Genomic DNA, 26,036 nt, shown 5'->3' on the forward strand with positions numbered 1-26,036 from the left:
ACTCAGAATGTTTCCTTTCAGTCCATGCTGACTACCACCTCAAATCTCACTTTCCTTGTGCCAACCCAGCAAGCCATTGAGGACATGGACCAGAAAGAGAAACCCTTCTGGTTGTGACAGAACAATAATCCAGCCCTGATAAGGTGGGTGTCCTTTATCTTATCTTCCATGCTATATGACTGTAGTCTGGGTGAACATTCCTTAATCTGATGCAGAAAAGGGACAAGATCCTTCAACAGGATGGCACAAGTAACCCTTCCCTGAGTCAGGACAATTTATCTGTTAACAGCTGACTCTCAACCAGTGGTTCTCAACCTTCCAAATGTAGCACCCCTTTAATATAGTTCCTCATGTTCTGGTGACCTGAAGTATAAAATTATTTTCATAGCCATGTCATAACTGTAAGTTTCCCAGTGTTATGAATTATCATGTAAGTCTTATAGGCAAGGTATCTCATATGGGACCCCCAAAGGTTTTGCAACCCACATTTGAAGAACCACTGGTAAACCAAGCAATATGCTTTCAATAAAGCTCAGTTATCTTTTCATATTTTCTTCGATTTCTTGGACGGTCTGTGTCAGGAATTTTTCGGATTTAACATTTTCTTTGACAGATACATCGATTTCTTCCATTGTATCTTCTACACCTGAGATTCTTTCTTCCATCTCTTGTAGTCTGTTGGTTATGCTTACCTCTGTAGTGCCTGTTTCCTTCCCGAGATTCTTCCTTTCCATTATTTCTTCCATTTGTGTTTTCTTTAATTTTTCCAATTCTATCGTTCAGGACTTGAGTTGTTTTGTTTACTTCCTTCACCTGTCTGATTGTACTTTCCAGTTTTTCTTTTAGTTCCTTCAACTCTGTTTCTTTCTTTTTTTATTTTTATTTTATTTTTTTATCAGTTACATTTTATTAACTCTGTATCCCAGCCGTGTCCCAATCCCTCATTCCCTCCCAGTCCCTCCCTCCCTCCCTCATTTCCACCGTGCCCCTTTCCAAGTCCACTGATAGGGGGGACCTCCTCCCCATTCATCTGATCCTGTTTTATCAGGTAACTTCGGGACTGGCTGCAAAGCCCTCCTCTGTGGTCTAACAGGACTGCTCCTCCCTTTGGGGGTAGGGAGACCAAAGAGCCATTCATTGAGTTCCTGTTAGAAATAGTCCTTGTTCCCCTCACTTTGGGAAACCAATTGGTTACTGAGCTACCACAGACTACATCTGAGTGGAGGTTCTAGGTTATAACCATACATGGTCCTTGGTTGAATGTCAGTCTCAGAAAAGACCCTGTGCCCAGATATATTTGGTCCTTGTGGAGCTCCTATCCTTTCTCCAACAGACTAACTCCCCTTCTTTCTTATGATTCCTGTACTCTGCCAAACTAGCAGAGATTTCAAAGCAAAGACTCATGACCAAACTCTGTTTCTTTCATTTCATTCAGTGCTTTAAGCATTTCCTTTCGAAAGGTCATAAACTGTTTGGCTGCAGCTTCCTCTATTTCTTTATGGATGGCAATATTCTGTTTGAGTTTATCTTCCTCTATGTCTTTACGTTTCTTATTTGTTTCCTCTGTTATCATCTTCATGACCATAGTTGTCAGGTCATCTATTTGGATTTCAGTTATGCTGGGGTGTCCAGGGCTACTTGCCCCTGGGTAACTGGGTTTTGGAGATGCCATATCGCTCTGTCTTTTGTTGCTTGAGCTTTTATGCTGGCCTCTACCTATTGTGCTATCTTAGGTATTTGGGGTTATTTTCTGGTGGTTCCTGGGGATCCTGTGCTGGATAGAATTCCTTTGTAGAAAGCTGGTTTTTCCTGAAGGATGTCTTCTCAGCTTTTTGGGTATAGTCCCTGGATGGCTGGTGTTTTCTCAGGAGTTGCTCACCTCAGGCATATAGACCTGAGTGGTAACTGTGGTCTTTGTTAGTCGAGAGGGTTCTCCTCTCACCCAGGGAAGTCCTGAGAGCAGCTTCCCTGTTTCTGGGTTTCTTGTTGTAATTTTAATGATCAGTTGCTGTGACCCAGTTGGTCATCAGGTGCACAGCAACTGTTTGTGCCTGTGTCTGGAGGATAGCTGAGTGTTGGCTCCTTGGCACCACTGGTCTGCTAGACTTTTTCTAGGGAAGGATTGAGTGTTTTAAGTCGGTACATTTTCCTTCCTTCCTTGTGGATTCTCTTTAGACACAGACTCCCAGTGTCTTTTTTTTTTTGCCCTGGTGCACACTGCTTAGTGTCCGCCAGCTGGCTGGCCACAGAAACTGCCTGTTCCTGGAGCACAGCTGAGGGATGGCGGCTCTCAGTTTCTGCCAGCTGTCTGGTAGGCAGAAACTGCCTGTGTCTGACTTTGTTACACCCAGTTTGAGAGCCCCCAAAAGATCTCCAGAAATCGACTCTATTGCAAAACACATGAGGGTCTTTTTTTATTGTGAATTACAAGCTGCAGCTTGGGCTACACAGCCCCACCGCCAAAGTGGTGGGAGCTGAGCGAGCTGCCCCAGGTTAGTTGGGTGATTTATAGATTTTGGTCCCTCCCAGCATGCCCAAGGCAGGGGTGATTCCTGCCTGGCAAGCATCTATTTGTTAAAATGCTATATTTTGAATTGATTGGCTATAGGAAGGTTCCTAGACCATAATGACCCTGTGTCCCTCCCTAGAGGGATGGGCCAGTTTCCTAGCAATTGTTATCTCTAGTAGGTGGGGAAAGAATGCAGTGAGGCAGTCCTTCCCCTCAGGGCATCAACAGACTTCTCCACCCACATACTTTAGCCCTTAATAATAGCTGCTAATTTTTAATCTTTTTGGTCTCTCATTTCCCCCTTTCCCATGATCATTTGAAGACCCAATCTTGGGTCTTCCAGATATGATCCCTTGTATCTTATAGATTTATTTTTTTATAATGGGATCTGGGGTCCCTTCAGGGTGGATATAGGGGTAGTAAGCCAAGGAGAACTATTATAGGGTCTCTGTAGGCTTTTAGCCCAGTTGCTGCAATATTAGTGTCCATTTCAGCTATACAGATGTCCAAGATAATAGCTAATGCCAGGGATCCCCTTTTGACTTAGCATTTCAACCTGCTAGGGGGGATTTGGGCGAAGATCCATCTTCTGGAGCTTCTTCAAGCTGACCTTTGGACTGTAGGCATGGGGCTAGGGAGGCTGAAATGCCAGTCAAAGGCTGGGAAATGGGGAAGTCCCAAGCATCTGGTTAGTTGAACCACCCTAAGATGCAGGGAGCAATCAGGTCAGTTTCCAGGAAGTCCAGATTTCAGCTTGCACTCCACAGCTGATCCCGGAACAGAGTTAAACAGGTGAAAGTCTGCTGAGACAAATTTAGACTGGAGACAGATGTTAAAATTTGTCTATTAAATGGGAAAGATCAGGGAAAATCTCATCTGGCATCCTTTTGAGCTATGCCAGAACCAGGTCACATCCTGAAACTCATAAGAAATTTTAGTACACAAAAGGAAATATACATAATTTTAAATACTCAGAAAAGTAACATATCAGCAAATCAAACATTTTGAGAGTAACAGGTAAAACTGCATCCCACTGAATGAGTATCAGTTACCTGTTTGTTTTATAACCTTTATATACAACCTAAGTGTGTCCACAGTAACAATTTTTTCTGTGGGCATAGCTGTTGGTAATTAGCCACCAATGGAGCTTGGCCATTTTTATGCACTCAGCATATACTTTTAGCTCCCACTTCCATGTTTATGGAAAGTTAGGCAGAAATACCTTATTGGCTTTAGTACTAAACTCTGGATGCTTGGACTCTTTTTAACAAAACAACTAGAAGGAATAGATTTAAGATATTTCTGTGTCAAAATCAACCCCAGAAATGGCAGATATTAAGAATAGTAAAAGGTATGACTTTTGGGTCAGATATACACATTAAACAGATGTTCTTAAAATAACGAGAAGCACCTTTAGTCTATATCTAGAAGCCAACAAAGGAAATTAAAATTTTAACCTGGTGACTGAATAATAAGCAGTTAATGTTCCATTAACTTATCAGAACTCTATTGATCAATGCCAAAACTCTGAACTTCTGAAATCTTATAACATAAGCACAACAGTAGCAAAGAGGGGGGAGATCTAATAATCTGCTTTAAAATATTTTTTATCTCTTTATTATTTATAATTATATACCTTTAAAAACCTATTTAGACTCTCTAATCTTTTGCATTTATCAACTCTGAAACATTTTTTTTTTAAATTAAATAATAGCACTCTAGATTTTTACAACCTAAACTCCTATAACTCCATTTATTTATCTTAAGACACAGGCAACTAACATGAGTCCTGTGAGCAAGGCAAACCTGTCTTTTCTTCTAAATAAGAGATCTAGTACCCAGTAGTTTTAGCTAATGAACTGATCAATGAGCTAACAGTCGATGTAATTGTCTTCTCTCTAGCTTCAAAGCTACTGTAATCTTAGCATAGCCGTCAAGGTGTTCAGAGACCTGAGAAGGATAAATTATAAGCTAAATAAATACCAATCAAAATGATTTGTGCCAATCAAAATGACAGGGATGACTAGTTAGTCCATTACCTAGGCAGTGTCCCTGGCTCCTGTGTCTCACGGCATCCTGAACAGAGGCAGTTCTGCCAGGCACATAAGATGAGAGACTGTTTCTGTGGAGAAAGAAACGAGAGAATGGTCTCACCTCACCCTTAGCAATGTGAAACATTGACTCCAGGTGTCCACAGTTTTGGCTGGGCCCTAACAATGGGCCAGTTGTGGCAGTATTATCCAGTGGTTAGCATACCACAATCCAGAGTGGCAGTCATCTGTCGTTGTGCCCAAATCTTCTTGGAGACCTTGGGGGAGCTACTGCCAGGATTGCGGGACTTCCTGTCACAATAAGCTTACACATTTTAAAATGCCATATTCAGATCTCTGGTAAGCTTGAGGGCCAGCATATCTGAGTTACTCTGTTTTTATTATCTGCTCTAACCTGTGTCCTATAAAACAGAATGCTATTATCTCTAATTCTAGCATATTTTTGAGGTGTATGTTCTAGAAGTATCTATTTTAAGACAGATAGGCAAACTTCATAGTTACCCATCCTAGGCTTAACCTTAAAAAAAAAAAAAAAAACTTGAACAAGGAGACTAGGTAAGGCTCAACTGCAGTATTTAGAATGACTTTAAATCTGCTCTTTCTGAACTAAAATCAAAGCAAGCCTTTTATTCTGATACAGTTCATAGAGAGGCTAGCAAATCTTGTTGCTGCTCCTACCAACTGCATTAAAATTGAACAGTAAAAAGCTTTGCATTAAGCACTAATATGACTAAACATAACTGAGATCCCTGAACAAAATGGTGGCAAACTCATAGCTCCACCCTCTTCATCTCCGGACCAGTATTGTAGCTGGCCAAGAGCTACCAAACTCAGCTGGAATCCTTAAGCAAATATGGCAGCCAAACAACAGCTTCACATGCTTTCAATTGCTGAACCATCATGGCAGCAGGCCATCTGCTAGCATTAGCACAGGCTGCAACGGACAACACCAAGCACAGCCACTAGGTGCTGCTGATACAGCAAACACTGTGGAGCATCTATAATCCCCCACAACCAAAAGTTCTTAGTGATTAAACAAGCTTTAGCATCAACTGCATAACAGCTCTGGCTCCGGGCTGGCTCCTCGGGTGCCTGTGAAAGCCAAGTCGTTTACAGGGGATGTCTGGGTGACCTAAGGCAGGTCCCAATCTTTTCCTGTACCCTGGGGTTATCCCTTGACTGAAAATTCCAGTCTGATAGTGTGGAGCACATGGTTCAATCTGGGAGCGTGACCACAGACACTGGGTTGTGGCTCTGGGCTGTGGCTGGGCCTGGCGGCCAGCAGCCAAGCGTCTGGCGGAACCCACACACTTATGGACACCTGATCTTTGACAAAGATGCCAAAACCATACAATGGAAAAAGATAGCATCTTCAACAAATGGTGCTGGGCCAACTGGATGTCTACATGTAGAAAAATGAAAATAGATCCATACTTATCACCATGCACAAAACTGAAGTCCAAGTGGATCACAGACCTCAAAATAAAACCAGACATATTAAATCAGCTTGAAAAAAAAGTGGGAAATACCCAAGAACTCATTGGTGCAGGAGACAACTTCCTGAACAGAACACCAACAGCACAGGCTCTAAGAGCAACAATCAATAAATGGGACCTCATGAAATTAAAAAGCTTCTGCAAAGCAAAGGACACCGTCATCAAAACAAAGTGACCACCTACAGATTGGGAAAGAATCTTCACCAACCCTTTCTGACAGAGGACTCATCTCCAGTATATATAAAGAACTAAAGAAGCTGAAAAGCAGCAAATCAAGTAATCTACTTAAAAAATGGGAAACAGAGTTAAACAGAGAATTCTCTGTAGAGGAATACCGAATGGCAGAGAAGCGCTTAAAGAAATGCTCAACCTCACTAGCCATTAGGGAAATGCAAATCAAAACAACCCTGAGATTTCACCTTACACCCATCAGAATGGCCAAGATCAAAAACTCAACTGACAACACATGCTGGGAGGTTGAGGAGAAAGGGGAACACTTCTCCACTGCTGGTGGGAATGTAAACTTGTACAACCACTGTGGAAATCAATCTGGAGCTTTCTCAGACAACTAGGAATAATGCTTCCTCAAGATCCAGCCATACCACTCCTGGGCATATATCCAAAAGAGGTTCAAGTACACAAAAAGGAAATTTGCTCAACCATGTTTGTAGCAGCTTTATTTGTAATAGCCAGAAGCTGGAAACAACCCAGATGCCCCTCAACTGAAGAATGGATGCAGAAATTGTGGTACATCTACACAATGAAATATTACTCAGCAATGAAAAAAAAGGAAATCATGAAATTTGCAGGTAAATGGTGGGACCTAGAAAGGATCATCCTGAGTGAGTTGTCCCAGAAGCAAAAAGACACACATGGTATATACTCACTCATAGAGACATACAACATAGGACAAACCCACTATAACTTGTGCATCTAAAGTAACTAAGCTGGAGAGAGGACCCTAACAAAAATGTCCAATCCCCATCCGGAAAGGCAAAGAGGATGGACATCAGAAGAAGAAGAAAACAGGAAACAACCTAGGAACCTACCACAGAGGGCCTCTGAAAGCCTCTGCCCTAAAGACTATCAAAGCAGATGCTGAGCCTGATGGGCAACTGTTGGGCAGAGTGAATGGAATTTTAGGTAAGAACTGGGAAATAGTAAGAGCTGGAAAGGACAGGGTCTCCAAAAGGAGATCAACAGAACAAGAAAATTTGAACACTGGGATCTTCCCAGAGACTCATACTCCAACCAAGGACTATTCATAGAGATAACCCAGAACCCCTGCACATATGTAGCCCAGGGCAGTTCAGAATCCAATTGGGTTACATAGTAATGTGAAGAGGGACTGCCTCTGACATAATCTCATTGGCCTGCTCTTTGATCACCTCCCCCTGGGGGGGGAGCAGCCTTACCAGGCCATAGTAGAGGACAATGCAGCCACTTTTGATGTGAACTGATGGACTAAGATCAGAAAGGAGAGGAGAACCACCCCATCAGTGGACTTGGGGAGTGGCATGCATGCAGAGGGAGGAGGGAGAGTGAGATGGGGAGGGGAGAAGGGAGGGGCTTATGGGGGGATGCAGAATGAATAAAGTGTAATTGATGAAAAATTAAAAAAAATAAAGAACAATAAAAAATAAAATAAAAAAACTACAGCTAAGTTAACGCTCTGAACACCTTTGAGATGGTTGTTACACTTTTGACAGATGTGAAAAGTGAGGCACGGTGGTTAAAGACTAATTCCAGCTAAGGCTCACCACTGCAAAAGTGAGTGTGAAGTTTGTATATGGGAGAACATGAAATTTGCATGTCATAATTTGACTTCAGAGCTGATTTTCCTGTTGCATTTATCCCTGGTGCATGGATTTATTTTTTATTGTGACCCTTATGACTAGGTGCTTTAGATACCACACAGTCCCAGGCACTTACAGAGTGTTGGATCTGCAGACCCTGTCGTCCTTGCACATGTTAGCAACATCATTGCTGGGAATCTTCCTTCACCTGGACAAGGCAGATGGGGTAAGAGCACTGTCATCTAGCTCTTTGGGAAGTGGTACTTTTCTGAATTATTGTGATGGAAATTTCCAGGTATGTACACAGAGAAATTAGATGCCTGTGTGAGCATCACCCAGTTACAACAATGATCACACATATACACATATTTAAGAGAAGAAATAGAAAGAGAGGAAAACAATGACAACAACAACAACAACAAAAACAACTAGGCTACACCAATATATTCATTAATTTTCTGCCCAAGAAATTAACCAAGTGTCGGACAAAAGCAACTTAAGGGTTTATTCTGGCTCAGAGTTTGAGGAAACAGTCTAAAATCAAGGCGATGTTACCATGGCAAGAGCAGAAATTAGATGCTCACATTGCACACAGCAGGAGAGCTGAATGGGAGGGTGCTTGGCTAGCTTTCTACCTTCTGTGAAGTTCAGGGCTCCAGCCCAGGAACTGATATTCCTGAGATTTAAGGTACTTCTTCCTATTTCCTTGTGCATGTGCCTTGGGGATTGTTCCATGGCGAATACAGAGCTCATTGAGACTTGCTATTACAAAAGAAAAAATCACTTTTATCCAATGGAGTGTCACTGTGTATATTAACCATACTCCAGGGCTGGCCTCATGACTGGGAGTTTATGGTCACCGCAAAACAAATCCCATCGTTGTATTTCAGGTTTTGTGAGATTTTTTTTTTCTTTGCTCTTTATTTTTCTTGTCTTACTGCCTTTTTGTTTGTTTTGATTTTCATTTGTGTGTGTCTGTGTATTTAAGAGAGAAAAAACAAATGTTATGTGGGGAAGAAAAGGAGGAGGATCTGGGAGGAGTTAAGGGAACAGGAAAACATGAACAAAATATATTGTATGTGGCTGTAGAGAATGCTCAGTAGTTAAGAGCACTGGCTGCTCTTCCAGAGTTCAATTCCCAGCAACCACATGGTGGTTCCCAGCTCTCTGTAGTGCAATCTAACTCCCTCTCCTGGTGGGCCTGAAAGCAAATCACTCATATGCATAAAATAAGGGAATCTTTAAAATATATATTATATGAAAAAGAATAAAGAAAAAAGGAAAAAGAAAAGGATTAGCTCTCTGAAGCAGTAAACCAAAATGCAGAGCAGCAAGCTCCTCCTGACATGACCTGGAAAGGGTGAACATATTCAATTCCACACACTTCATTCTGGTGTGTACTGACACAAACCTCCCAGTGGATCCATCACCAGTAACAGGATGTCATGTAAGTTAGCTAAACTACAAGCCTATGGTGAGTGCCAACTCTGCAGACACAGGTATCTTGGTGATAGAGCAAGGGCAATGTCCACAGAAGTGTAGAGCTCTAGAGAACCTGGTTGTCACTTTCCAGTTTCCTATAGTCTGTCAAGGACTCCCATGCCACTTCAAGGGGTAAGTCTGACTTGATGCCTATGAGGGGTTGGGTGTTAAAGTCTTTCCATGAGTTGACAAGGTACAAATATGCAAGGGTTCTAGCAAACAATTACTGTCACAATGACTCCTTAGGCAGCAATGGCTCAGAGCATCCCAGCTTCCCCGTCTGCCTATGAGCACTGGCAAAAGAATCTAGTGAGCTGAGCCTACACAGCAGGGACATGTGATAGCCTACATGTGCTTTCATGGATATCTTACAAATCTTTGGAAATTCCAGGGACACTCATGTTATTTTCTGAATTGTTTAAATACAAATTTGGAGTACAATAGGGCACTGTGAAAAAAGACTTTAACCTCAGCCCCGGAAAAAACAGAGGCAAGTGGATCTCTGTGAGCACTTGTGTTAAGTCCCACATGTAATCTCTAGAGCTCCCATGTAAATCAACAGAATAGCTGGAATAGAGGATTTGAACATTGTCATCCCAGGAAGAAATAAAGGATGAGGATGACAGAGAGCTTGAGTTTCGTAATCAGACCACTGCATAGTATATAAAATTGCTCTGAAACACCACACTGCTCACAAGAGGTAATTATCCTTATTAATTTTCTTAATTTACAGCATGACTTTGTGTACTCATATAATGTGCTTTGTAAATTCATTGGCATTTCAAACCTTCAATTTTCCTCGAAACATTAACATCTACCCTGGCATGCTACAAGTTGTGCAAGTCCCAAAATAAATCCATTAAGATTCTGGCCTACAGAAGATAACCATCAAACACAAGTGTTTCTCAAGTTCATTCCTGTGTCTAATACAATAAAAATATCCCATTTTAAAAAAAATGTTAGAGATAACATGTAATACCACAGCCTTTGTACATGGAACTCATGTGCAGGTTTAAGCAAATGTCCCTCCTCTGTAAGATCACAAAGAAATTCAAACAGAAGTCCCAGTAAGGGAAAAAAGGAAACCAGAAAAAAAAAAAAAAAGAAAAATGGAGCTCAGTTTCTCTTGAACAGTAGATAGTCACTGTCTCTACTAGTTTGCAGAGATCTCTGTAAAAGCTACCACAAATGAGGGGGCTCTAGCAAGAGTTGATATCCTCATAGTGCTGAAGGCATCTGGCAGGCCAAGATAGGTATTGGCAAGAATTATTCTCCAGGAGGGTAGTGAAGGACCGAGATGTTCCAGGCTGTCTCCATGGCTTATTGATTTGCATATTACTGATCTATAGGAATCTCCCCTGAATAATGCTTTGTGTGAATTCCCTCTACATTTTTTTAAATAAACTCAAAGAGACTTTGTAAACAGAAACTTCATTCAATTGTTTCACTGTCTCCTTCTCCTAACCTAGACATGGAAGGCTGTCAACCTCTGAGCCTTACTGCTTAATAAGCTCCCCCTTTCTTGTTCTTTCTGAGGTCTGGGCTGGATGGTTCAACTGAACTCTTCTGGCTCAAACTCCTCTCCCAGCTGACTGATTCAATCTGGCTTCTCTCTCAGCCCCTGAATTGCTCTGCTTGACCTCAGACTAACTCCAGCAATCTGCTTAATCTTCTCATTCTCTACCTCATTTGTTCTTCACCTCAGTCTAGCTTGTTCTCTCTCTGAAACCTACCTATAACTGTCCCAGTAAAACTGTCTCCTGTCATCTCTCTCTCTCTCTCCTCTCTCTTCTCTCTGTCTCTCTTTCTCTTTTCTCTAAGGAAATTCCCTTCCCTCTCTTCTCATGAGAGTTGGGCGTATCCTCTTCTGTCAAATCTTTCTCTAATCATCAACGTTTCTGTCGCTCAATTAGACATCATTTTCAAAAGTGGGTGCTTTCTTGTATAAACTACCATTCCTTTCATTGTTTGGGATTAAACAATGAATGTATCACCACACATTGAACTAAGCTTTTCTTTATTTGCCTCTTGGCCTTCAATTCATATCTGCTGGCCTCTGTCTCCTGGATTAAAGATGCTGTTTGCATTCCAGCCTAGGTGGTGTTTGGATGTGATCTCTTGCCAGAGAAGCCATGTTTTGAATGAAAATTCCTCTGCAAGAGTGGAATAGACTGACAGTCAGAGAATACTTCTCATGTAGAATATGATTGTCTATTGGTTTGTGATGTACAATGGGTCACAAGTTAAAGTATTTAATGGCCCAAAACTACATGGAGAAGGATGCTCAAAAGGCAGAAAACCCAGAGGTAATACAAAATCAAGTGCACTCACTTTCCCATTGAATTTGCACTTACAAAATATCACAATTGGGGGGCATCCATTGTGGACGGTAACAATGCAGCAACAAATGGAGTGATACACATCATCAACAAGGTAAAGATGCCCCCTCCCACCTGGCAGAGTTTCTTCCCCTCTGTGATGCCGTCCTTTATAGTGCAGTTTGTCAAATGAGTCTGACTGTGCTTCACTATATTTGCTAGAATCTCATGTTGCTCTCTCCATTCAATCAGACACTGCTCTCTAATTCACCCCACCTCTCTGGCAGCAGGGCCTCTGTTTCATGTTGCCTCCTGCATATTCTCTCTCTTGCACATGGAAACATCTTAAGAGGCACAAGTCTAAAATCAAGAATAAGAGAGAAAGACATTGATTATCATTATTCACTCCCCTCCCTGTGATAAGGTATCCTATGAAAGAATAGGAATAGAAGAATATAATGGAAAGAAAACTAGGAAAACATCCAAAAGATTTTCACTTTTCAACCTACATCCCAATTCAAAAGTACTCATAGGCATGAAAAAGAAGAAAAACGTGGAAAATGAGTTGTCAGCTAACACATGAGTTCCAGTTACTATGTTAAGATCTTCGTTTTAGAAGAAATTTCAAGCACACAGGAAACATTCAGGAGGTGTAAGTCTAGAGAGAGAATTATTTCCTTGTATTTTCAATAAATTGTTCTCATTTGGCATTTATATCCTCCATTTTTAAAAACCATAACTGGACAATTTCTGTTTAAAAGAGTGGATGTTTGGAAGTCTCCATGATTTTGACCATCCTTCCAATCCTCCTGCATTACCCAGACACTTTTCTCACAACAGTGTTAAGCAACAGATTTAACTTTTATGGGAAATTATGATTCCATATGCTGCCAAGTGACACTGCTTACCACAGTTTTCTCTCTAGTCTTGCTTTCCAGAGTACTAAAATGCCTATAAAATATGATTAAAAGCACATAAAATTGGACTGTGGAGATGGCTCAGTAGGTAAATTGCTTGTCACACACTGAATTCAGACTGAATTCAGAGCTGAATTCAGACTGTAGGTGTCCACATAAAAAGCTGGTTACAGTTTCCTGGATCTATAACCCCAGCACAGAGGAGAAGAAACAAAATGATCTTTAGCCAGCCAGATGAAATACCGAACTCCAGGCTCAGTAAACACAAAATATACACACTCACCTCTTCTCCATTCTTACATACTTTGGATAGACAGGGCTTCCTTGGTAAGATGGCACCTCAACCCACCTCTTACTCTGAGCTTATCACCATGGAATAGTGATTCCCAACACATCAGAGTCCTTCCCACACAGTCCATATCTACAAAGTATGTTAAAATGATAGAGTCTGAGTTCTTCACTAGCTGAATAATCTTGTGGAAATCATCTAATTGCTCCAAGCTTCATTTATCTTTCTTGGTGAAGATTAAATAACACCCTCTACTTCAAGGCTTGCCAGTAAAGGGCCTTCAATAAATGCTGGTTTGATTCCCTTCTTGCTTTGAAATCCCATTGGAAATTGTGTTTAGAATGTACTTGGCATGACCACTATCCATCTCCTCACTGCTCTCCTATCTGTGATGCCTATCGAATCTGAAGTTTCCCACCCCACTCCCCTTCACCAATGTTTTACTGTTAATCAAACTGTAGGTCTAGCTTTTAGGTTGTATCATAACTACACTTTCTTTTGCTGTGATGAAACACCAAAATCAAGGAGCCACATGGGGAGGAAAGGGCTTTTTTGGCATAAGCTTCCAAATCCCTGTTCTTCTAAATAAGAAAATGAGCTAAAGGCAGGAAAACATGTTTCCTAACTCTGAGAGGATATAAAAATGCAGGGTAGGGACACTGTAGCTCTTTTGTAGCTGAAGAGAGTTTTTGTCATGGGGGAAATTCTGGGACCAATGAAAAGGACATAGAGCAATGGGAGAGGCTTGAATTGATGGGCGGCATCCAATCATGCAATTGCTGTCTGTCTTCCTCCCTCCTCCAAACCTCCACACGAAAGATTATTTATTTATTTATTTATTTATTTTTGTGGAACAGCCCTTGGCTGTCCTGGAACTCACTTTGTAAACTAGGCTGGCCATGTCTCCTGAGTACTGGGAATAAGGTATGTGCCACCACACCTGACTGCTGTGTGCATTCTTCAAGAGATTTGAAAATAGAGAATTAAGAGATAATTTGGTAACAGCATAAAGCCATGTGGGAAGGTTGAGATATAAAGAGAAAAAAAAAAAAAAAAAAAAACAAAACTGGCTCAGTGAGAGAAAGTGGGCATAGAGTTTATTTAGGATGACTGTGACTAGTTCCATTGCCAGGTTTGTTGTAACAAAATGAACTAGAAGTAGCAGCAGGGTACTACAGAGCATCAAGAGAAGGGAAGAGGAGAAAATAGAGGACTATTGTAAAGAAGTATACCCAGCCTGGGGTGAAAGGGATAAAGGTCTCCTTTAGCCACTCTCTTCACAGCATCTACAAGGTCACTTGCAGATGTATCAGGAACAAATGGAGCTGTTGTGAGGTAAGAGTTATTGGGAGAGATTATATGGAACATCTAAGTAAAGGGTGAAGTTCAGTAAGTAAAATATTTAACAGATAGGAGAATAATATAAGTATGATGCTAGTAAAGATGAGAAAGTGATCCAGGGGAGAAAGTTTCCAAAAACTCAGAAATGTTTCTGCTTTTCTGTAATCTAGGTGCTGGGAAAAAATCTGTACAGAAACCAGAGAGCAAATGTTAAATTTCCCGGTCAGCTGATCTCTATCACTATTCAACTCTGCCTTTGTAATACAAAATTGACCTCAGACACCATGTAAAATAAATTTCTGAGACTGTGTTCCAAAACAAACTTTATTTTTTGGCAGTGGTAAAACTATTTTAATTCACAGCAGAAACTCTCAAGAGAGATAACAATAGTAACAACAAAAAAGCCAGACAAGGTCTCAAAATTGACTAGTTTTTACCAAGAGTCAAAACTAATTCCAAACTGCCTGAATGCATGTTACAGAAAATACATGCTAATGTTAAAGTTTAAAAAAATATCCATGCAGCTGAGCTATGGTGGCACAGGCTTGTAATGCCAGGACTCTGGAGTCAGAAGTGGATCTCTGAGTGGGAGGCCAGCCTGGTCTACAAAGTGTGTTCCAGAACTAACCAAGGCCAGAGAAGCCCTGTCTTAAAAGAAAGAAAGAAAGAAAGAAAGAAAGAAAGAAAGAAAGAAAGAAAGAAAGAAAGAAAGAAAGAAAAATCCATCTAGCAACACTGTACTGCTTTCTGGAGCCCCATCTGTGGATGCTATACCTGAAGGAAACATGTTCCTCCTTTACACATCAAAGGGCAATATTTCTAATGGAGGTAAATTAATCTGCTGGTCAAAGGAATACCCTTAGTAAGAAGGGGCTCATTTTGAACCATGCTAATGAAATAAATGTAACAATTAATTCTTTGTACTAGGAGCCTAACACAGGATAGTTGAGTCAACCATTAATAGCCCCAATTGCTATTTCTTATACCAAGATAGAAAAAGAAAAACCAAACATAATGTGTTTGAAGAGTATTTTAAATGAAACAAGAGAAATATAGAACATGAGTCTTTTCTAACAAATAGCATAAAACTGGTACTTAGGAATTATATTGTCTTCGTCATCTTATAAGATTTGCAAATGTTATAATCCCTCCCCTATCTCAAGTCAAACTTTCGTTTATTCAAAAGGTCCTATTCCTGTTCTAGAAACTTAATATTAATAAACTTTCCCTGATGGCTAATGAGGATGAGCATTTCTTTAAGTGTTTTTCTGCCATTCGATATTCCTCTGTCGAGAATTCTCTGTTTAGCTCTGTTCCCCATTTTTTAATTGGATTACTTGGTTTGCTGCTTTTCAGCTTCTTTAAGACAGGAGTCTACTGATTGCATCTGAAAGACTCTAACTAGCAATGTTTTCAAATCAAAGACTCATGACCAAACGTTTGGCAGAGTACAGGGAATCATAAGAAAGAAGGGGAGTTAGTCTGATGCAGAAAGGATAGGAGCTCCACAAGGACCAAATATATCTGGGCACAGGGTCTTTTCTGAGACTGACATTCAACCAAGGACCATGTATGCATATAACCTAGAACCTCCACTCAGATGTAGCCTGTGGTAGCTCAGTAACCAATTGATTTCCCAAAGTGAGGGGAACAAGGACTATTTCTAACAGGAACTCAATGACTGGCTCTTTGGTCTCCCCACCCCGAAGGGAGGAGCAGTCCTGTTAGGCCACAGAGGAGGGCTTTGCAGCCAGTCCTGAAGATACCTGATAAAACAGGATCAGATGAATGGGGAGGAGGTCCCCCCTATCAGTGGACTTGGAAAGGGGCATGGTGGAGATGAGGGAGGGAGGGAGGGACTGGGAGGGAATGAGGGATCGGGACACGGCTGGGATACAGACTTAATAAAATGTAACTGATAAAAAAAATAAAAAATAAAAAAAGAGAATTAGAAAAACTTCAATAAAAACAATCCTTAATAATAATAATAATAAAAGTAATAGTAATAGTACATAATAATAACAATAAGAAAATTGGATTGTTTGCTCTGGTAAATTTTAAAGTTGGTTTACTTTTAAAATTATAAATGTGCTTTATGATTTCACTCCTAATGGGCATGCTTTGTTTTAATATTACAAAAACAGGTTTTAAAAAAATAGGTAAATGTTTAAAAAGCAGGGACCGCCATTGTTCTTTCTCTTGTCTCTGATTTTGCTTTTGTGTGCTGGCTGTCTGCTTGGTTTCTGGTTTTGGTTTGCTCTCGAAGTCTGGGGAAACTGGGAGAGTTTGCAATCTGGTCAAGGGAATATGAAGGACTCTCTAATTCCCTGGGAAGAGGCTTATACATCTCTACATTTTTTGGCACCAGGAGAAAGGGTCAGTGAGACCGTATTTTGTGTGATAATAGGGCTGCTGGAGCCCACTCTCCATTTGGAAGCTGTGGAGAAGGCCATGGGTGCTCTGCTCCTTCTGGTATCTATGTGTGTGGAGGGGACCCATGAGAGGGTCGACTCCTTCTGGAATTTGTGGTACTTGTGTCCAGTAAAGGCTGGTCACGCCTTGGTATTTGAGTATTCTGGTTACTCCAAGGTGACAATGGAGGATTTCTATGTTCCTTAGCTATGTCTATATGTGTGTTTATTTTTATTTGTGGACAAACAGATGATATTTTGAAATCTGGCTGATGATAATAATATTTTTACACGAGACAGTTTGACTCAACACCTCTGAGTTTGGTCCTGGACAATCAGCGTTTAATTTTACAATACATTTTAAAATTTGTCAGGTATTTTAAAACAATAACCTTTGGTAAGTCTAACAAGATACTTAAATCAGTTTCTCAAACCTTTAGGGGAGGTAAAAAGACCTTGGTATTTTATTTATGAATTATGAGAAGTAAAAATCAAGCCATGCTGTTTGAGCCAAGTAAACAAGAACCGCAGTTATTACAATACATCATGTTAAAAAAACAAACAAACAAAAAAAACTATGAAATACATTCTTCATTTAAAAAGGCTGGATGTTCTCAAACCTTTGGGCAAGTTCAAAAGATCTTGGTATTTATTTTATTAATTTTGAGAAGAAAAAAGCAAGCCATGCTCTTTGAGCCAACTAAAAAAAAAACCTCAGTTATTACAATACATCATGTAAAAAAAAAAACAAAACTACGAAATATATTCTTCATTTAAAAAGCCTGGATGGAACATGCCAGCAGTGTCAGCTAAATACCACCTGAGATAAAGCTGGACACAGAGAGAGACATTGGGATACAAAGAGAGACAGGGCAACCCAAAGAAGGACACCTAGTCTACATGCTGATTTAATGGGTGTCGGATTAACAATTAACATTGGCAAAAGTGTGCAAGCAGTTTCTCAGGCAGGCAATTTTACTTAGCCAAAACATGAGAGGTCTCACTGGAGGTTGCACAAAGTATGCAGTCTGTTTCTCAAGGTAGCAGGGAGCTTACTATCTACTTCGCAGGCTCAGAGGACCCCGCCTGCAGAGACTGAATGTCAAGGACAGTCTCTGAGAAATAGAATGATGTATAAGACCCGCATCTGCCAAGGCCAAGAGGAAGAATTCCAATTACCAGACTCTTTCAGTAAGGGTTAAGAAAAAGGATTTAGTTAGCTTCTTTGTTTCAATTACTAATATTTGCCCCTGGTTTCCACAAGAAGTCACTATTGATTTAAGACTCTGACAGAAAGTTGGAAATTGTCTTTAAAAAATTAATGATTCTTCTTGTCCACAAAAGGTGCCTGTCCAAACATTTTATTACTGGAATTTGATTAATGATATTCTTCAGGTCAGACATTCCCAACCTGACTTGGCTGATATAGTTTCTCAAACTGGAAAGTTCCTCAAAAATGATTTTAGAGGCAGTCCCAAATCCCTTGAAGTAGGTAGGGACAAGGCTGCACTACCCCAACATTTCTGAGTTCCCTACCTATCTCCATACTTATGCCAGAACCAGAGGCTGCAGTCCTAGTTCAGCCTGCAGCCCATTTCCTTTACCCTCCCTTTACAACTCTTCACTTGCAGACACAGGACGGTCTTAATGACCTAACTTTCCCTGAAAAGGCCACTTCCCTTGAGGAAAAACCTGCCAGATCCTGTAATGTAGACTGGCAACGCCTCCCATCTTTCCTGGCTCTGGCAGCTGCCCCCTTTTTATTGACTCCATATATTAAAGTTCGTCCTTTCTGTGCACCAGCCTTACCTTTTGATTCTGACATAGAGGATGCAGCTCAGTACACTGAAACTGAACTCAGTCAGGAGGTCAAATCCCTCAGGGAATCTACTTCAAAAGAAAGGAGAGCATTTAACACAACTTAATGAACTGCAGGAAGTTGTCTCCTGTACCAATGTGTTTTATGGCCTCCCCCATTCTTTTTTCTAAGGGATTTAATGTGTCTGGCTTTATGTTGAGGTCTTTGATCCACTGGAAGTTTAGTTTTGTGCAGTCTGATAAGTATGGATCTATTTGCATTTTTCTACATGTAGACATCCAGGTTGACCAGCACCATTTCTTGAAGATGCTATCTTATTCCATTGTATGATTTTGGCATCTTTGTCAAAGATGACGTGTCCATAAGTGAGTGTGTGGGTTTATTTCTGCCTTTTATGTTCGGTCCATTTGATTCACCATTCTGTTTTTATGCCAGTACCATGCAGTTTTTATTACTGTTGCTCTGTAGTACAGCTTAAGGTCAGGGAAGGAGATACCTCCAGAAGAGCTGTTATTGTAGAGGATTGTTTTAGCAGTTCTGGGTTTTTTGTTATTCCATAGGACATTGAGAATTTATCTTTCCAGGTCTGTAAAAAATTGTATTGGTAATTTGATGGGAATTGCATTGAATCTGTACATTGCTTTTGCTAAGATGGCCATTTTTACTGTGTTAATCCTGCCAAGCATGAGCATGGGAGATCTTTCCATCTTCTGATCTCTTCTTCTAATTCTTTCTTCAGAGACTTAATTTTTTTTCAAACAAGTCTTTGACTTGCTTGTTTATGTCACTTGTGGTTATTGTGCAGGGTGTTGTTTTCCTAATTTCTTTCTCAGCCATTTTATCTTTTATATTCAGGAGGGCTACTGAACTTTTTGAGATATTTGTTATCCAGCCACTTTGGAGAAGGTGTTTAACAGCTGTAGGAGTTCCCTGGAAAGATTTTTGGGTACACTCATGTAAACTATCATATCATCTGCACCTAGTGATAATTTGAGTTCTTCCTTTCTAATTTGCATCCCCTTGAACTCCTTCAACTCTGTTATTACTCTAGGAAGGAGTTCCAGAATTATGTTGAAGAGATATGGAGAGAGTGGGCAGCCTTGCCTTGTCTCTAATTTCAGTGGGAATGCTTTAAGTTTCTCTCTGTTCAGTTTGATGTATATTGCCTTTACTATGTTTAGATATGTGCCTTTTATCCCTGATCTCTCCAAGACTTTAAACATGAATGGATGTTTGATTTTCTCAAATGCTTTTTAAGCATCTAAGGAGATTATCATGTTTTATTTTGTTTTTTCATTCAGTTTGTTATTATGATGGATCACATTGATGGATTTCCTTATATTGAACCACAACTGCATATGAACCACCCCTGGGATGAAGCCTCCTTGGTCATAGTGGATGATATCTTTGGTGTGATCTTGTATTCAATTTGCAAGTAATTTGTTGAGTATTTTCACAGCAATGTTCATAAGGGAGATTGGCCTGAAATTCTTTCTTTGTTGGGTCTTTCACAGGTTTAAATTCTGAAGTGACTGTGACTTCATAGAATGAGTTTGGTAGTGCTCCTTCAGTTTCTGTTTTGTAGAATATTTTGTAGAGAACTGGAGTTAGGTCTTCTTTGAAATTCTGGTAGAATTCTGTGTTGAAAACATCTGACCCTGGCCTTTCTTTGGATGGGAGATTTAGATGAGAGCTTCTATTTCCATGGGGGATATAGCACTATTTAATAGATGTACCTAGGTTGATTCAGTTTTGGTTAAGTGGAATCAATCAAGAAAATTGTCCATTTAATTTAGATTTTCAAATTTTGTGGTTATAGCGATTTGAACTTCCTGAAAAGAACACCAACAGCATAGGCTCTAAGAACAACAATCAATAAAGTCGAAGTCATGAAACTGCAAAGCTTTTGTAAATCAGAGGACACTGTCATCAAAACAAAATGACTGCCCCTAGATTCGAAAATAATCTTCACCAATCTTTTTTCTGACAGAGCGCTAATATGCAGTATATATAAAGAAATAAAGAAGCTGAAAAGAAGCAAACCATGTAATCCAATTCAAAACTAGGGAACAGAGCTCAACAGAGAATTCTCTACAGAGGAATATAGAATGGCTGAGAACATTTAAAGAAATGTTCAATGTCAATAGCCATCAGGGAAATGCAAATTATAAAGGCCCTGAGATTTCACCTTACACTTATTAGGATGGCCAAGATGGAAACTCAAGCAACAGCATATGCTGGAGAGGTTGTGGAGAAAGGGAAACCATCCTCCACTGCTGATTCGAATGTAAACTTGTAAAACCACTCTGGTAATGAATCTGTCTTTTTCTCAGACAACTAGGAATAGCACTTCCTGAAGATCCAGCCATACCACTCCTATGCAAATATCCAAAAGAGGCTCAATTACACATAAGGACATTTGCTCAACCATGTTCTTAGCAGCTTTCTTTGTAATAGCCAGAAGCTGGAAACAGGCCAGTTGCCCCTCAACTGAAGAATGTATGCAGAATTTGTGCTACATCTACACAATGGAGTGTTACTCAGCGATGAAAAGTAAGGAAATCATGGAACTTGCAGGTAAATGGTGGGATCTGGAATCATCCTGAGTGAGCTGTTCTAGAAGCATAAAGACACACACAGTCTATATTCATGCATTCAGACATGTAATATAGGAAGAATTTTTTAAAATGTGTACATCTAAAGAACCTACACAAGAGAGAGGCCCCTAACTAAAATGCTAACTCCCTATTCCAAAAAGCAAAGAAAAAGGTCATCAGAAGAAGAAGAAAACCAGAAAAAAACTACAAAGCAGCCACAGAGGGCCTCTGAAAGGCTCTTCTCTACAGACTATCAGAGCAGATGCTGAGACATATGGCCAAACTTTGTGCAGTGTTCATGGAAACTTATGTAAGAACTGGGAAATAGTAAGATCTGGAAAGGACAATAACTTCACAAGGAGAGCAACGGAACCAGAAATTTGAACACAGGGGTCTTCCCAGAGACTCATTCTCCAATCAAGTACCATGCATGGAGCTAAACTAGAACCACTGCTCAGGTGTAGCCGATGGCAGTTTCATATCCAATTGGGTTACATAGTCACTGGAAGAGGGACTGCCTTTTATATAATCTGATTGGCCAGCTCTTGGATCACTACCCCCTGAGGGGAGAGAAGTTTTACCAGGCCTCAAAAAATGACAATCCATTCACTCCTGATGAGCTCTGATAGACTAAGTTCAGAAGGAAAGACAGGAGGATCTTCCCTCTCAGTGGACTTGGGGAGGGGCATGTGTGAAGAAGGGGGCAAGAGGGTACGATAGGAAGGGGAGGATAGAGGGGTTTATGAGGGGATACAAAGTGAATAAAGTGTAATTAATTAAAAGAAATATAAAAATAAAAAAAAGAAGAACTGGGGGAATTGGATCTTGAATTGACCCAACCCCTAACTGAAGCTGCCTCCCTCCCTCCCATGACAAAGAACAAGGTTCCTAATACTCTGTAGGATTTTCCTGTAACTCCTAGCAGAGCACAGGCTCCTGTCCTACCCCCTGCCAAAGAGGTCCAGTCCACCTCAGGCCCTGTAGTTGAAGGAGAGGATGAGGAGGAGAATCTTACCTCCAGTGAAGGGGCCCCTGCAGATGAAAATGAAATTTCTGCCACCTCAGCTGGGTAGTGGGATGGAACATATGAACAACAGTATTTCCACATTGGGCTTAGATATATAAAAGAACTAAAAAATGCAGTTTCACAATATGATCCAGTTATTCCCTTCACACTGTCCATAAATGAAACTCTGAGTGAAAAGTGGCTGACAGCCAATGATGGGTAATTTTTGATTCCTGCTGTATTATCAAGGGGCGATTTTGTCCTCTAGAAGTCAGAGTTTAAAGAATTTTGCAAGGAAACCACATGGTGTAATGCAGTGGCTTGGCAGCGAATCCAAACACTGGACCTAGCAAAAATTATGAGCTAATAGCCCCTATGACACCAATAAGCAACAAGTCAAGTATCTTCCTGGTCTTCTTTATCAAATACAAACTACAGGACTCAAAGCTTGGGAACAGCTTCCCTCTAAGGAAGCCCTAACAAACTCCCTAGCTAAAATCCAGTAAGGACCATTGGAGCCCTAATGTAATTTCATCAGCCATCATACTGACATTTCAGAATGGATTCTGGGCTCACATGAAAATGAGAGTGAATTCATAAAACCCCTTCTTTCCAAAATACTAACCCCAAGCTGCCTTATGGCCATACCCTGAAGGCAAAGACATTCTGTTTATGTCAAGTACTGTGAAGGCATCAGCTCAGCTCATACTATTGGCATAGCTGTTGGAGCTGTATTCCAGGGCCTGACACAGGGCACCCTCCCTAAAGCTTCATTTATTTGCAAACAACCAGGGCATTTTGCCAAATAATGAAAGGCCAATAAAACTGAGCACCAGCCGGCTTCTACTTGAGGTCCCTGCAACACTGGCCCTCAGATTGTATCTCTAAAAAGGATACTCAAGGCAATCTCTTACCAAAGCAGGGAAACTTGTTAAGGGGCCTATCTCTGGCCCCAAACATGAAACAAACCTCTGGGGCTACTGGGTTTGTCCCCCAAACATCAACCCCTCAAGCTCAGTTATCTCAAACATTTCCCCCATTCCCAAACAATCAGGACATCCCTCCCTACACATAGCAACAGGCAGGCAGCACAGGGTTAGACTTGTGTCCTTCCACCAGCACAATCCTAACACTGGGAATTCAGGTCTTGCATAGGGGAGATTTTTGGCCCCTTGCCTCCTGGCACCTTTGTTCTAATTCTTCTTCTCACTAGTTCAATTCTCCAGGGACTTCATATCTCTTCCAGAGTTATTGACAATGATTATACAGGAGAGATAAAGATTCTAGTTTCTTCTACTTCTGGTCCCTTAACTAGTAACCAGGGACAAAGAGTTGCTCAGCTGTTACTGCTTCCCCTCACCCATTTTAACCAGAAAAACTTTTGAAAATCCAGAGGCAGCAATAATTTTGGTTCCTTCCATGCTTACTAGATTCAGACTATTACTCAGGATGGACCCTTCTACAATTTAAAATTGGATGGGAAAAGCTTTGATGCCACCATAATTACACACACACACACACACACACACAAACAAGTGGCCTTTCTCCTAGCCCATTTCAGCTTCCTTAATCCACATCAGGGTCATGGGATGAAAGTCCAATCGCAAGCAAAGTTCTAAACTCCTCACATGGACAGCTGAGGAAGGAAATACTGTGTGGGTCTGGCCTACCAGCTAATCTCTGCGGTTGGGATATTCTTTCCGAGTTCAATCTCATTATGTGTAGTCCAAATGAAATTTTTACCCACCAAATGCTAAAAATAAAACAGACCTTCCTTCCCAGTCAAGGCTTAGGAAAATATTTTCATGGAATAAAAGAACCTATCCAGGTAATTGAAAACATGACTATGCAGTATTAGGCATGACAAATTTAGCCTAATGGTGGTTGGCATCCCTCAACTCCATGCAGACAAAATCACTTTGAAATCTGATGAAGCTGTTTGCGGTGACCAATGGCCTTTAGCCTCAGAAAAGTTATCAGCATATATGACATTAGTACAGGAACAGGTTGCCACTGGTCACATTAAACCTACTCTTCCTCCTTGGAACAAACCTATTTTTTGTTGTTAAGAAAAGTCTGGCAAATGGAGGTTAGTGCAAGACCTAAGAGAAGTTACTGAAACTATGCCTACCATGGGTGCTTTACAACCAGGACTGCTTACCCCTCCAGACATTCCTGCTGACGTTTATAAGACAGTTATGGATATTAAAAACTGCTTTTTTATCATCCCCCCTGCATCACCAGGGTAAAAAGTGCTTTTCATTAAGGTTGCCAGTAACAAACTTCAAAGGGCCTATGCCTTGCTTGCAATGGAAAGTTTTGCCTCAAGGCATGGCTAATAATCCCACTTTGTGTCAAAAGTGTGTAGCCCAGAAAACTGATTCTTTGAGAACATTTTGGCCTTCTATTTATATAGTATGTTATATGGATCTTAAAAACTGCTTTTTTATCATCACAATGTTAATCCTACCAATCCATGAGCACTGGAGATCTTTCCATCTTCTGATATCTTCTTAGATTTCTTTCTTCAGAGACTTGAAGTTTTTCTCAAACAGGTCTTTCACTTCCGTGGTTAGAGTCACACCAAGGTACTTTATTTCAAACATTCAATTTTTTTTCAAAACATTAACATCTACACTAGCATGCTAACAGTTCTACAAGTACCAAAATAAATGCATCAAGGTCCTGGCCTACAGAAGATAACCATCAATCACAAATGTTTCTCAAGTTCATTCCTGTGTCTAATAAAATAAAAATATCCCATTTTAACAAAAGAGTATGTGACAGATGACATGTGATATCACTGTACATGGAACTCATGTGCAGGTTTAAGCAAGTATCCCTCCTTTGTAAGATCACAAAGAAATTGCAAACAGAGGTTCCAGTAAGTGATAAAAGGAAACCAAAAAAAGAAAAATGGAGGTCAGTTTCGCTTGAATGGTAGATAGTCACCATCTTATTAGTTTGCAGAGATCACTGTGAAAGGTACCTCCCTTATCAGTGGAATTGGGGAGTGGCATGCATGCAGAAAGGAGAGGGAGGGTGGGATTGGGAGGGGAAGAGGGAGGGGCTTATGGGGGGATGCAGAATGAATGAAGTGTAATTGATGAAAAATTTAAAAAAAGGAAAAAAAAGAAAAGATTATTTAAGAACCTTAAATGACTTTCAAAAGTGTAGGAAAACATTGAGTTAGTCAATTTACATGGAGCATGTCTTGCCCCTGGGGGCAATGGTCTCCTGAACCTACTCAGACCGCTGACACCACCACTGCTAGCTCTAGAACTGATGCAGGATGTTCCAATGAGGGGGTTAAGGCTTCTCATAATATTTCCTATAAGTCCACATCTGTTTGTTTATAACCCCCATTTTTATTCATTGTTAGCCAGATAGTGCCAAGTAATTGTGGTAACGATACTTGCTTTTTTGCCCAATGCCGGGATGCTAGTGAATTTAGGTATGCCCTGGTTACTTACATGCCTCACTGGGTGCCTGTGCCCATTGATGCCCCTCACGCTATAACTCTCTTCAGACAGAAAAGGAATCTTGGAATTACAGCCACCATTGTTACTGCCATCTCATCGGCAGCTCTTGGAGCTACCACTGAGGCATTAGCCATGAGTCATACTATGCAGACTGCTCAGACCCTAAATAATCTTTTAGCCAATGTATGTCATGCTTTAGATGTACAAAAAGGAATTAATGCTCAACTAAATGGAGACTTGATGGTGTTCAATTAGAGGATTGACCTCATGCAGGAGCAAATTGACACCCTATGGCAAATCGCTCAACTTGGCTGTCAATGGAAGTTTCCAGGACTTTGTGTCACTAGCATAAAATATTAGAATTTGTCCCGACCTGCAAATCTGTCTAAACAATTGTCTAGCTATATTTTAGGTAATCGGATTGAAGAATTCGATAATATGATGGAGCAGCTGAGAGAGGCCATTGTTACAGCAAATTATACCAGAGTGGATGCAGGACTAGCTACAGGATTATCATCATGG

The sequence above is a fragment of the Meriones unguiculatus genome, assembly GCF_030254825.1.
Source record: "Meriones unguiculatus strain TT.TT164.6M chromosome Y unlocalized genomic scaffold, Bangor_MerUng_6.1 ChrY_unordered_Scaffold_32, whole genome shotgun sequence".
Classification (NCBI taxonomy): domain Eukaryota; kingdom Metazoa; phylum Chordata; class Mammalia; order Rodentia; family Muridae; genus Meriones; species Meriones unguiculatus.